The sequence below is a fragment of the Chlorocebus sabaeus genome, chromosome 3 (genome assembly GCF_047675955.1).
Source record: "Chlorocebus sabaeus isolate Y175 chromosome 3, mChlSab1.0.hap1, whole genome shotgun sequence".
NCBI lineage: Eukaryota > Metazoa > Chordata > Mammalia > Primates > Cercopithecidae > Chlorocebus > Chlorocebus sabaeus.
The window spans coordinates 47,830,891-47,846,847 of NC_132906.1; positions in this window are offsets into that span (position 1 = coordinate 47,830,891).

Here is a 15,957-nt window from a genome sequence, read left to right on the forward strand (position 1 = left end):
TTCAGAATTAATTTCCTGCCAGGTAAATTTTGTTGAAATATCTTAAAGTGAGTTGTAGTTAGCCAGACAAGTCAAAATAGAGGTATTCTTATGCTTTGCTTTGCTTTGCTTACTGGGGTATTTACCCCAGTGTCTGTCTGGCACTTGGTAGAAGGTAACATGGTAACTAGCTTCTGCCAGTTTCTGTTGAGCTTTGGAACCAGAAAATTTCAGCTGGGCATCATGTGTACTTACAAACATTCTCCATGGAGCATGGCAAGAGAGAAATATCACAGGGATATTTCTTAAATGGTAAAAAATGTTGAGACTCTATGCAATACCAATATTTTAAAACATACCCTCAGGTCATATTTCTGAGCCACCATGTTTGGTAATTTATCTTAAACAACCCCTGGCATTTGCCAAATAGCATTAGAACAACAAGCATTAAGACAAATTACCATTAGTCACATTATAATTTTCAATGCTGAAAGGTTTTGTAATCAAAATGTTTTAGTATATTTCTCTCTGTCTCTTGCTCTTATCCTTGCACACAATTTGTTTCCTTTGTTAAAGCACTGGTCAGTAATAAAAGAATGCCCCAACAAGGCAACTTCTGTTATTGCTTTGATTGAATGCTCCAGATAACTTCCATTTGCTGAGTATTTAATATCAGACTTGGGAAGTCATTTGCTGTAAGAACACTTTCCCTTTTGTGTTAGAATTTTGTTTTTATACTTTCATGAGTCTTTAAACATTTGGTTAATGTATATAGATGTTTATAAATTATATTTTAGTAGTTCATATACTATCCACAATAAGGGAGTTTGGGAGATTTAAAGTCTGATTTTCAGTGTGATTATTTTTCCCTCCAATATACTTCATACAGAAAGAAATACTGTTACAAATGATGGATCCAGAAAATCATGCAACATGCTGTTATTTTCAGTAAATCTGATGATGAAGAAGGAAGGAATGAAGAAAAGGTGAAACTCAAGATGTTCTATACAGAAATATCTTTAGATAAGCAACTTTGGCTAGATCACTTTTGTTAATTTTCTGCTTTTTCTGTTTAACATAGAGACCATTTAACTCATTCATTCTACATTCTTCCTCTTTGATCAATTAATACCCACAATTAACATTAAAATAGTAATTGAAATTGGTTTTTACCATAGTATCTGATATACAATCATAATTTTCTTCTAATATCATTTCATATGAAAACACTGCTATATTCTAGATATACACAAAAACCAAAACTTAAGCTGCTTTAAAAACTGCTTATGATAAAATATTTAAATACATAAACATATAATAATCTAATAAATAATGATTCATCTATTTCCACTTTTAACAATAAACTCATATTCAATTTTGTTGTGATTATCCTTTACCCATTATACTCCAACAGGTTATCTTGGAAGAGATAATGACTGAAAAATTTCAAGAACTGATAAAGGACACCAACCTATATATTCAAGAAGGATAAGTATCCAAAGAACGGTAAGTGAAAATAAATCTCCACCCAGAAACAACTTAAGAAAAACACACACACAACAAATGAAAACTTCAAGATGAGATGCTGCAAATACATATTTATCAGTACTTAAAACAATTACATTCAAATGCTGTATAGCTGCAAAATTTATAGAAATTACACAATTACGTGGATTATCATCTAATAATTTAACACCACCTAAAAAATGATAGAATAGAGATTTAGTTGAATACATAGAGAATCTGCCTAAAAAAATTAACAAAGTTTATAGGTCCTATAGAACACTGAATCTAATACAAAATTCATACTATTTTCAAATATATATAGAATGTTCACTTGCTGTAAAATATACCTCAACAAATTTCAAGGGCTCAGAAGGACATTACAATCTGTATTACAGAGAGTATAAATAGATTACTAAAAATAAAATGGTGACCAGGAAAGTATAAGCTAGAAAATTAAGAAAAAAGATTCCGAATATTCTTGAGTCAAAGTCACAGTGCTACTAGAAATTGGAAAATATTTATAAACTTAATTAAAAATATTTCAAAACTTAGCTAAAGCTATATTATGTAAAGAGAAACAGGCCAAATCAAGGGTCAGTAAACTGGCTTATTGCTCAAAGCTAGCCTATTGATGTTTTTTGCACAGCTATTGGGATAAGAATTCTTTGAACACTTGTTAAGGGTTTAAAAATACGGTTTAAAAAATGTAAAGATAATTCGACAGAGTCCATATATGTGCCACATAAGTTAAGATATTGACTATCAGCCAATTTACAAAAAAAGTTTGCTTATTCCTATATACAGGCTTGTATTAGAAAAGAAAAATAATGAACTGAAGAGAGTATACTTCCTAGGAAATTAATAAAGGACCAGTAAAACAAACCTAAAAGAAATTAGAGGAAAACAGTCAAGATAACAGTAGAGAGTAATAAAATAGAAATCAAACATATGGTTGCAATCAACAAAGCCAAAGCTGTTTCTTTGAAACTCTAATAAAACTGACAAGCTTCTGGTGAGACTGATCAAGAAAAAAGGCGAGTAGGCACACATAAACAATGTTAGGAATGAAATAGGAGATATAACTACAGATTCTCCAGACCTCAAAAAGTTATTAAGAGGATACAATGAGCAAAAGGGATATGAACAGATGCCTCAGAATGTTAAAAGTTAATAATATTATGAAAAAATTATGCTAGCATCTAAAAACACTCATGATATTGAATGTAAAAATTCTAAATAAAATACAAACAAATAAAATCGAAAAATAATACATCATAACCTAGTTGAGTTTATTCCAAAAAGCAGATTGGTGTGATAGTAACAGGAGGCAGAGAAATTTTAGGCAGACAGGAGTAGGTCCCTGACAAAAATCCCACCTTCAACCTGTAAAGCCTGAAACCGCAGAGCAAAGTGAAAACCTCTATCCCTGTTTTCCTGCTCCAATGTTGCCTTTTCCTAAACTACCCATGGCCTGATCTGCCCCCCATCCTATGCTTATAAAAACCCCAGACTCAGCTGGTAGACACGACTATGGCTGGACATTGGCAAGAAGTAGCTTGACTTTAGAGCCACAGCTTAACAGTGTAACTTTGTAGAAAAATCCGAACGGAGACGGCAGGACTTCAGGGGAAGATTACCTACCGGCCTCATCCCCTTTTCAGCTCCCTTTCCCACTGAAAGCCACTTTCATCAGCAATAAAATCCCCCTCATTTACCATCCTTCAATTTGTTTGTGCAATCTCATTTTTTCTCGATGTCAGACAAGAGCTCAGGAGCCACAAGTGTGGAAAAAAAAGGCTGTCACACTGGCCCTTTGCCCTCGCTAGTGGAGGGGCAGCCACCTTACGCTAAAAGGCAAAGGGCCCACTGAGCTATTAACACTTAAGCCATTTGCATATGGCAGAGCTAAAAGAGTCCTGTAACAAGCTCTCTAGGGCTTCAGGAATCACAGGCACTCCCGCCTGGATGCTGCCAGTGGACCTGCGTGGAGCTTGTTCCTGCCGGTGCTGAGGCAGCCAGCCAGTTCCAAACTTGTGTACTCCACTTCCCACCTCATTTGCGCTCTCCCTCCCGCAAGGAGTTGAGGGCAGTGGGCTGAGTAAGCGAGCCACCACTGTTGCACGTCCTGCGAAGGGGTCAGGGAAATACCCTGCTTCAGTTGGATAAACAGAAAATCACGGAATGGAATTTACCACAACAAATAAAAGAAATACATTATTATATCAGTGCATGACTAAACATCTAGCATAATTCCATTTATATTTATTGTTTTTAAAAGCATTTTTAGCAAACTAAAATTAGAAGGGAAATTTCGTATCCTGAAAAAAATCAGATGAAAGTTATATACAAAAAACTGAAACCTGTATCGGTATCATATATTGATGTTAATCTTATTTAACATCAAAAAACCCAAAGAAGCCTACCATTAGTACTCAGAACTTCTATTCAACATGGTTCTGGCATGCCTTGCCAGTGAAATAAGAGAAAACAAAAATAAAAACACCTTCAAATTCTTCTGTAGAAAGAAAGGGATAAGCATTAGAAATAAAAGTCATTATTCACAAATAATATGGCAATGCACATAGAAAAGCCAAAGCATTTTTATATATAATTGTTGGAATTAGAAATAAAAATTAATAACATTTCCTCATACGGGTAAGAAAAAACAGATACTAAAATGAAATATAGCATATTAGGGCAAGAAATGTTAGCTTTGGTAACAAACAACTATACAAAGCCCACTGACTAATGAATAGGACCTAGTATTTGCTAGTACAACAGGGTTACTGTAGTAAAAAATAATTCAATTGTACATTAAAATAACTAAGAGTATAATTGGGTTGTTTGTAACACACAGAATGAATGCTTGAGGTGAGGGATACTCCATTTACCCTGATGTGATTATTACGCATTGCTTACCTGTATGAAAATATCCCCACATTAACATATATATATATATGTATGTAGAGGGCTACGTACTCACAAACAGGGTGTTCCCCATAAGTCCTGCTCTCGCAAATGAAGCAGGGCGTTCCCGATAAGTCCTGCTCTTGCAAACGAAGCAGGGCGTTGGGGGCCTGTTTATATGTAAACATCTTAAAAATCCAGAAAGTCAGGAAAAGGTCAGAAAAACAACAATGTGTCTTGTGACTTGGCAACATTCCACAAACGACTGTATAAAATAAAGCAGAGCGCGCCATTCGAGGCGGCCGCCATGTTTTTCTTGTCTTGGGTTGTCTTGTGTGTTCATTCCTTTGTTTAGGAAACACGCAGACCCCAACATATATATACACACACACACACCCACCCCTACTATGTACCCACAAAAGTTAAAAAGTTAAAAAGAAATCTCACTGGCTAAACAAACAATAATTTATTTTCAGTCAGGACAATAGTTGAGTCAGGTGTTCCTTGAGTAGTCTTGCAAGTTACATTAATGGATCCTGTCTCTTTTTGCATCATGCGGCATCATCTTCAAGGACTTCCTCAGCATTCCCCACTCAACTTTTATATTCATTTAGCCAAAGAACATAGAGAAAACCCAGAGATTGCTGTAACTGTTTAAGAATAAGCATGCAAATGACATATATCACATTAAGGGAGCCTTGAAATTTTAATATTCCTATGTTCCTGCAAAAACGAAAAGGTTTCCTGATTATCTGGTTGTTCTACAATAACTGTTTGTATGTGTGTGTGAACTGTGTCAACAATGTTTTTCCTTATTCCATATATAGATATCACCAAGCTTCTTCTTAAGGAAACAAACAAGCAAAGAAAAACAAAACCAACAAATTTCAAATCCTCTGAAATCAATGCATTCATTTCAGGGGCCAGGCTTTCCAGTTGATGTGGTTTCTTGTGTTTCAAGTGTAGTCATGGTTCTTTGTGGAATAGATATCTGTAAAATAAAAGTAAATTGTCCCCATTACCTCTGCCCCGTCCCCATATTTCCAAAATAGTGATGAAATAGGGACTGGGTAATCACAATAATTTTTCCCCTTCTGTAGAAGGGCGAATAATAAATCCTCAAGGTTGCCTATGTCCAGTTGGGCATTGTGGCTCAAGCGTGTAATTCTAGCATTTTGGGGGGCCACAGGGGGCAGATCATCTGAGGTCGGGAGTTCAAGACTAGCATGGCCAACATAGTGAAACTTTGTCTTTACTAAAAATACAAAAAAAAATTAGCTGGGCATGATGGTGGGGGCCTGCAATCCCAGCTACTTGGGAAGCTGAGGTAGGAGGATGGCTTGAACCAAGGAGGTGGAGGTTGCAGTGAGCCAAGATCATGCCACTACACTCCAGCCTGCATGACAGAGTGAGACTCCATCTCAAAAAGAAAAAAAGAAATAAAAAAGTTGCCTATGTCCTAATTTCTAGAATATATAGTACAAAAAACTTTTAAAATATGAATGAATTAATGATATTGAGAAGGGTGGACTCCATATAATGACAAGAATTCTTGTAAAAGGGACACAGAAGGTTCAGAAAAAGAGGGAAGATTATGTAAGAATGGAAGTCTAGAAAGAAAGGAAGATACTATGCTTCTGGTTTCAAAGATGGAAGAAGGTGCCACAAGCCAAGGAATGTAGGCAGCACTTGGAAGTTGCAAAATTCAAGGAAACAAGTTCTCTCTAAAATCTTTGTAAGGAAAGAATGTGGCCCTGTGGAACCACTTTAGACTTCCAACTTCCAGAACTGTAAGACAATAAATTTGTGTTCTTTTGTAATTTCTTACAGCAGCTATAGGAAATGAATGCGGATTTCTGATAACTGGAATAGTGGGGCTACTTAATAAGTAATTAAAAATGCAGAATTGGCTTTCATATTGGATACTGAGTAGAGGCTAGAAGCATTTTAAATGGTATACCTTGAACAGACTGACATTAGAAAATGAATAGTAAATAGTATGCTGGACATAGCTGAGAAGGAAATGAGGAACACAGCAGAGGAAAGCAAGATTGTTTTTTAGACAATCTAAATAATCAGAACCAGAATTTTGGCAGTAATATGAGTATTAAAATCCTCCTGTTGAGGGTGAGTACAAAGAGAATTATGAGGAGAAAACCTATAATATCTTGAGAAAACCTATATCATCAATAAAAGTGGTGCTGGTGAAGCCTCAGAAGCAGTTGAAAAACATGTTGCTGGGAACTGGAGGAAAAAGGATTCTCGTTGTATTGTGGCCAATCTTTGCTGAATTATGTTCTACATTTATGTGGAAAACAAAACTCGTAAGCAATGAACTTGGATACAGAGCTTAGATCTACAAATTTTAAAAGGTGTGTTCTGATTTCTCCTTGCTGCTTGCAGTAAAATGACAGAGAGAGAGAAAAAAGAATTGATAAATTGAGGGAAGAATGACTAAGTAAAACAAAATTGGAACGTGATAATTAGGGGAATTTTCAACCTACCCAGTTTGAAGAGAATTTAAAATAAGAATATTCACTGTTTAAAAAGCGTGCCTTAGAGAGATAACCAAGTATGTTACTGGACAACCTTTTTTTCTAGTGCTTCAGAAGGAATAAAAGGTCGTAGCATTGAGTCACAAAGAAGGGTCTTCAAAGTGATTAGGCACGTGATTCACTGATCTTGTCAGTTACCTCAGCAGAAACCAAAAAAGGGAAGAAATTGTCTTGAAAAGTCCTTTGGAAAAGCCCTCCTATCTAATGGAGTGAGCCTCTGTGACTTACACAGGAGACCTATGAGATTGTTTGGAATGTTACAAGCATAAACACAGCAGTTTGGACTGAAAAGGACAGAGGGTGAGCACACTGGAAGAAGGCTGTTGGAACCTGAACATTCAATACTCATGTAACAGGCCAATCAAACTATTCAGTCACAAACTATGTTCATGAAAAATGTCTCAGAGAAGGGAGTCTTGGGCTAGCATTGTGAAAAAAAAATATATAAAATATACTATTTATAGATTCACACAAAGATAGTAAAATCTATAAATAAAACCAGGCGAATGATTAACAAAATTTAGGATAGTTACTAATTGTAAGAAACAGGTAAAAGGCCTTGGTGGTGGAACCTGAATGTGTATTTTGTTATTGTTCTTTAGCCTTTCCAAATATATTTTGTACTCATTCACACATCCTTGCACATAATTGGGAAAGCAAAAGGAATGAATGAATATATACATATGTATATATATGAATTTATTAATGTAGAAAGAGATATAGTGTTACCTTAAAGAAAGGAAAACAAACTGGGAAAATACTTAGTCAACCTAAAAGGGAAAGAAAAAAAAGAAAAAGAAAACTGGGATGGGAAACAAAAATACCCCAAATGTAAATACAATGGGGTAAAAAAAGCAAACATGTAAAGAGGATTAAAAAGATAGAATAATCAGGGATATTTTCTTTATCTTTCTGTGAATAAATTGATAACCTGCATTATATTAATGATTTTTCTGTAAAACTACATATATAAAAGTCAATCTTGGAAATATGAACATGTCATTTATTGCATAAGGGACTGCAAATATTTTCAAAGAATTACTTCTAGTCATTTTACAAACAAGACAACAATGAGAATTTTCCAGGTGAATTCTGTAATGACTTAAGTAATAGAAAATTATTCACACTATTCTAGAGCACAGATTGGAAAAGGAAACCTCCTAAACAGTATATTCTCCATGATAGTGCTCATGCATGCATAAATGCACACGCATTCACAAACTATTGACCAAATTCCTTTATGAATATCAGTCCAAAATAATTCAAATAAAATATTACAAATTTAGAATCTTGTAACACGTTGAAGACTAATACACCACGACTAAGGATGAGTATCTAGGAAGGTTCAATATTATGAACTCTATTAACATAATTCACCATATAAGTAGGTTAATTGTCATAGAATCTACACAGATTTAGAAACAGTACTTAATTTTGTCTAATATTATACTGAACACCCTTCAAGTGTTTTTGTAAAATTTTTTCAAATAAATAGTTCCCTAACATAATTTTAAAACCAAAGCACAACATATTTAATGATAAAACAGTTCTATTAAATCAGGAATAAGAAAAGTAAAACAAAATACAGTTGGAAACTATAAGACAACGTTGATATTTGAAGACTGTGTACATTTAAAACTCAAGAGAATAACTAAAAGCTATAAAAAATGTACTCAGTAATATGGCTAATTACAGAATTACTATTATTTATGTATAGAAAGAAAAACACAAAACAAAGAATAAGACATAATAACCAATATATTCTTGCAATTGATAATGTTGGGCGAGGCTTACCTAGAAATTGTAGTAACTATAAATCTTAAAAATTTCATTTCTAGATATGAAACCTACAGATAACTCACAGAAATATGCTAGGCACAATTAGAAGACTATTTCTTGTAGCACTTTTTTAAAGAGCAAACAATAGGAATCAATTTTTATTGGTAAAAGACTGAAGAAAATCATTACAGTCCCAATCATATATGAGAATAGAATTCAAATGATTAAAAACCCTTTCAAAATACACTGGTTTAGAGTAATCTTAAAATAAATTCTTAACTTAAAAAAACAAATAGTATGTATAATATGTGCTATTTATGCAGAAAAAAATCTCTGTTTCAACGAGTCTAGAACATTTCTTGAACTATACATACACACAAAAACTGTTAACTGTGCTCTTTTGGAATGAAGATTAATATGGTATGGCAATGGGATGGGACTTAGAGTTATATACATATTGTTTTGAATTGTTTAAGTTTCATCATATTTGTCACTGTTCTATCAAAAGTCATACTCCTATATAGAGATAGAAGAATAGATGATGGATGGATGATTAGATACATAGGAATCTACATATATGTAACAAAGTAAGTATAACCTTTTTAGAAGACTACCTATGGAAATCATCTCATTTAACAGCCATCTTATTTGTCTCCTATTTTTTTCTATTTATTTTCTGGAAGAAACTAACTAGTTTTTTGTTTCTTATTTATCCAGACTTTCCTGCTTACTACCTCCTTGTACACATTACTTCTAGTAAATTATCAATAGTTTCTTGTATACCCAGCTTTCTCTTTCTTGAGTAGTCATCTAATTTGTTTCCAAGGGTACATTTAGATTAATGTTAAACTTTATTTTATCTTACACAACTCTGATTATCTGCACTGTAGTCACAGAACCAGATTTTATTTGGCCTATACATTACAATATCATGATCATTCCATCTATAACCATTAGTTTACATAAAGTCCTAATTATTGATGAATACATAAATATTAGTAAGAATTTGAATGGTAAATTGACTTGGTTATTTAACAAATATTTATTGACAGCTTACTATATATGCATGGCATTCTGCTGAGATAAGGAAGTAAAAGAATGAAAAAAATTCCTACTCTCTAGGCTCATATTTAAGTAGTTAAATAAACACATACACAATCTTAATGCAATGCATGCTACAAATAAGACATGCACAGCGTATTAAGGGGCTCACAAAAGAAAGGCCTACCTGCATAAAAAGTAATCATGGAAGCTTTTCAGAGACATAACAGGCTGCAAGTGCACTAAAGAATTCTTTTTAATTTGCCTAATGCACAGAGAGAATAAACTAGCTAAATTATTAAGTTTTAGAGAATGACAAGTTCAGCAAATAGCATGTAGCCCAGCATGCCTGAAAGAAGAGCATATGGCATGGGTGGAAAAGTGATAAATCTTTAAGGTGAAGGGCCTTGTTAGATGTGCTTTAGTGTGCATTGTGCTACAAGCAGGGAAAACTGGAAGTGGAAAGTTTGGAGGACAGGAGGAAGAGTCATGACATTATCATAGTATTGTTTTGAAAATATTCTGGCAGCAACATGGAAAACAATATAAAAAATGAACTGAAGGAAGGAGAAGACTGGAGTTGGGAGATGTGTTTTCCTGCTATTGAGACAATTCTCTCTAAAGGTTGGAAGGTAGGGTTACATACAAGCAGATAAAAGGTTGTAATAGATAAGAATGTGGAAGCTTTTGGCCTGGCACGGTAGCTCATGCCTGCAATCCCAGCACTTTGGGAGGTGAGGCAGGCAGATCCTTTGAGGCCAGGAGTTGGAGACCATTCCGGCCAATATGGTAAAACCCTGTCTCTATTAAAAATTTTTTTAAAAATTAAATGAGTGTTACAGCCCACGCCTGTAGTCCCAGCAACTCAGGAGGCGGAGGCAGGAGAATCGCCTGAACACGGGAGGCGGCGGTTGCTGTCAGCCGAGATCGCCCACTGCACTCCAGCCTGAACGACAGAGTGAGATTCTGCCTCAGAAAAAAAAAAAAAAAAAAAAGTAGAGGCTTTTAAGATCACCTAGTTCTGCCATTTAATCAATTTTAAATTATCCATACACTATCTCCAACAAGTGTTTATACAGCCCGTGTGTAAAGACCAGGAAAGCCAGAGGATTAACTCAGTACTTGCCTTGGTAACCTATTACGTTTTTTATATTTTGGACAATTCTGAGTGTTACCAAATGTCATTGTAGCCAAAGTCAACATATTCACCTATTGCACTTTTTTTTTAAATTTTATTTTTAATGATTAGCAGCCCTATTTTTCTCTTTCCAACCTCAACCCTCAAAACCACCCAAAGAGTATGTTTTTATCCTCCTTGGACATCAGTTTCGACTTGCAAAGCTTTGGAATCAGTTTTTGCTTGTACAGTATATGTGAATAATTAAGCTACACAGAGCAGACATATCGATTAGGGTGGACTTGGATGTTGTAATGAATTCTCACTTATTTGATTGAGTAGAATTTTGTACTTTCTTACGAACTGAGTTAAGTAAAATTAATGATTGAGTATAAGCCTCCTTTATATAACTCAAGATTTGTATTACATAAACACTTTTAAAACAAAAGAATAATATCATATAGTTGAGGAAATCCAGAAAATAAAGACCAAAATAAACTAAAGTCAATAATAAAAAATAATAATAATTTAAAGTTTAGAAATAACTTTATTAACTTCTTATTAATTTAAACTTTTAATCTTTTAAACTTAACTTTTTCCGTTATAGTCACATAAATAACACTGTGAAAAGTACCATTTAAGATATAAAAATATATTTATATAGTAACTTTTATTGACAAGAGGATAATAAAAACTATGTTTTGAAAAAATAAATACTTGGTTCTGGAACCAAACACACAAAAACATAAGTTGGTAACTTTATAATGCTGCAGGTGTTAAATGTATCCATGCAGTGTGTGTATATGCATACAGATATACACATACATATGTACCCACATATATGCATAGTGATTAGCATTGTGTTAAATATGTGATCATCAATGTACTAAATATAGAATCAGTTTCACAGTACATTATCAACTCCTAGTTTTCAAGGCATCATCTATCCCCAGTAATTTTGTCTATTCTACGTCTATGATTCCCCATAGTAATTTTTCAGCACATATATGCATTTCATTATTGATATCCACTTGTATTGATACCTGTAAATAATTCTTCAGAATAAATTTTTCTAATTTAATCCCTATACTCCTCCCATGAGACAGGAGTTTTACAAATGTAGAAATTAAAGTTTCCAAGAGTTGAAAGTGTCCAACATAAAATGTAAATAGAACTAGATAAACTCAAATCCAGTACTTTGAGTTTCAAACCCCAGGGTTTTAATCATAATGACATATTTACTGAGTTGATAGAAGGTAAGAATCAGTATTAACAGAATTCCATGACTATTTTATTTGTTATGCACTTGTTTTCCAGGCATAGTCTCATTTTCATTGGGCATGGGGAAGTAGAACCCATAGCAATCACTCTCGATGCCACTTTCCCAGTACTTTGGAAATGCTATCTATCTATCTATCTATCTATCTATCTATCTATCTATCTATCTATTTATTTATTATTTTTATTTTTATTTTTTTTTGAGACGAGTCTCGCTCTGTTGCCCAGGCCGGAGTGCAATAGCGTGATCTCGGCTCTCTGCAAGCTCTGCCTCCTGAGTTCACACCATTCTCCTACCTCAGACTCCCAAGTAGCTGAGACTACAGGCGCCTGCCACCATGACCGGCTAATCTTGTGTATTTTTAGTAGAGACAGAGTTTCACCCTGTTAGCCAGGATGGTCTCAATCTCCTGATCTCGTGATCCTCCTGCCTCGGTCTCCCAAAGTGCTGGGATTATAGGCATAAGCCACTACGCCCGGCTGGAAATGTTACTTTTAATTATAATGATAATATCAAATGTCATTGGTAATAGCTGTAAAGATTACCACATTAAATTTGTTTCTGATAAACCGGTATACTGTTAACATAAAAATACTACCCAATATATCATTTATTATTATAGATATATAAATTTCCACTATCAAAATTTAATTCATGAAAAATCTTTTGTTTAAGGTAGATTTTGATTTTGGCAAAAGTAATTATGTAACAAGGGCATGCATTGCTATTCATCTGGTTATGAAGAATCTTAATGCCAAATTTAGTTTTACTTGAGAAAATACAATTGTCTATACTCATTGTCTTATTTCTATCCATGATATCTTTTCCAAGTGGATTTTAAGTCATGTAGAATAGCTCTCTGTGCAAACGTATGTAGAATAGATTATGATCAATGTAAATAATATGTATATGAACATTTAAAAAGTGAGAAAATCTGGATATAAGAAACTGAGATATGTAAATTTTAAAATAATGTTCAAAATATAATTTTATATTTCTATACAATTTTAAAATATTCATATAAGCCTTTAATAATAGGTGTCATATGGTCTTGAAAAATATGTCTTGTTGTAGCATACACAATGAACAAGAAACTAGGCTATTCAGAAAAACTAAAATTGTTTTAGAATGTCATTTAAGGACAAAGTTTAATACAAAGTAACTTCATTCTTATGGATATAATTAAAAGCCTATCCAGAAAAGACCAAAAAACAGTAGCTGAGAAAAAGTGATTAAACCATGTAAACAGCAAATTTCTATATAACTTGCTTGGCATCCAATTTTTGTTAAATATTTAATGTTTCTAGAATGAATCCCTGCTTTTACATCTGTTTTCTTGCTTTTCTCTATAAGAAAAGTGAAGCAGATGGGGACAGTGAAACAATATAAAGATAATTCTTCTTCCTGAATGTGAATTCACTAAATAGTTAGAATTTTTGCTGCAGCAGTCATATACCATAGACAGAATGACAGTCGTATAATCTCACTATCCATACAGAACAGCTGTTTTATATATAGGCACAGTTTATTCCTTTTTTTCATACGTATGTTACACATTGAAAGCATACAAGACAATGTGCGTATATGTCTGTGTACATATGTATGTATATTCATGTGTATTTGTATATATTTTTGTTTCCAGATTTTTTCAATATTTTGCCACAAATACCTTGCACACACAATGTTTTATTATATCAATATTCGTAACGAATTGAACTATAAATTGTTAAACATGCATTTTTAAATTGTTTTGCTTTTTAAATGTAAATAGTAATCTTTGCATCATACCTAATCACGTTCTTAATGTAAATAACTAATAGTTGATTAATCAAGGTCGTGAAAGTAATCAACATTTTAAGAGTCTTGACTCTTATGGAAATTTGACATGTGCAAGTGTATATATAAAAAGAACAGTAGGAAACCAGTGAATCTCAGAAACAAGTGTAGTTTTGAAGATTTTATTTTGGATTGTAAGGCTAAAATTGGTTGGTTGACGATACATAGCATTCATACAGATCATTTTAATAATATTTGTTAGTACATTAGTAAATGAACAAAGCATTAAAAGCTCAAAGACACAATGGATCCCAAAATTAAACACAAGCAATTATTGAGGCAAATAATACTTGCTAGATGGGGATTTCTCTTTCTATGATGGAATCCAGTTTTCTTGGATATAACTTGCTGCTAATTTTAAGACTCTTCAGGTGACATTTGAAGATAATATACAACCCATTTATAATAAAATGCTAGCTTGGATATTCAAAAAGCATTGCAAAACTAAATAGAAATAAAGAAAGGTGATGGTTTCAACACATTTGCAATAATAAATTTATTGGGGCCCAACCAGAAGACATTGGGAAAATTTCTGTCCTTGTTCATTCTGCATATCCAAGTAAAAACACAAGTCTGGCTTACTTGAATATCTGTTTATATAGATATTAATTCTAAAGATATTAACAACTGTCCAACAGGCTAACATACTCCACATTTTCATAAAACATTCATATGCCATTATACTCCTATTTCAAAATCACTAAAGATGTACATTTTTTTACAGATACTTTAAAGTAAAAATTTGTTCTAGAAATAAAGATATCTACTGAAGAAGTGGGGATCTTATTCCAGAATTCCCATGTAAGCTCACTCCCTGGTAACCTAGGGAGCACCAAATTCCCATTAATAATTCACTCAGACATCTAAAATATTATATTCTTTAATTACAAATTAATTGTCTGATAGAACTCAGTCCTTGGTCCACTTGTGCCGCTACTTGTAACAGTATTTCAGAAAATAAACTCTTCTGGGAAATCTGCATCATAAAATTTTGGATCTTCAAAATTCAGAATAGACTTCTTAGGTAAGGGCAAGACTAAAGCATGTCACATACACACACACACACACACACACACACACACACAAATCACCTTACACTTAGAAGGAAAAAAAATTCTAAACATACTGTATAGGCAGCTTCACAATAACATCAGGCTACGCCTTAATTTAACTGAACAAATAATGTTTGCCCTCAATATATATTTAAGTACATTAAAAATGAGAATTTAGTAGTTATAAGTTATTATTCTCTCTGAAATTCCGGCCTGTGTTCTCTTATATTTCTCTCCACGAGACAATAACTTGGCAGCTACCTGTAGTTGGCTGTGGTTTGCTAACCAAAAAGCTGTGCTGATGCACCCTTGCATCTAATTGTAATTACGCATAAAGTACATCCACATAACCAAGCAAAGGGAGGAAGATATTAGGAAGTTGTTACCACCTGTGGCTTCCTGACTCAGGAATCAGTTAAGAGCATGCTTTATTTTGGTGAGAAAATTCAACTCATCTTTTACCCCTATAAGTGACCCATATTATCAAAGGATTCAAAGAGATCTATCTGTATCGGGGTATAAATTACGCTCAGCATTTTAGGGGCCATATTAACACCATGTTAGTGTCTTCTTAAGAAAACATTTATGGGATTCTAATTACCCAAGCTTCAAATCCACTGATTTATTTTTCAACATGGGTGAATTCTTTCTGGAAATGTCAAATTGCATCATTATAAATCCAGCAAATATTATTAATTCCCCATTATGTCAGGACACTTTATGTGAACAAAAAGATTAATAAACAATCACCCCTTCACTGAAGGAGCTCAATGTAGAAGTGGATGATAGAAACAACACCATAATTACTAAAACAGAAATGATCTTTATCTGTTAACTAAGTCAACAGCTAAGAAACACACCTGGCTATTTAATGGCTATTATCAAGAAAGCATTTATTTTTATCCA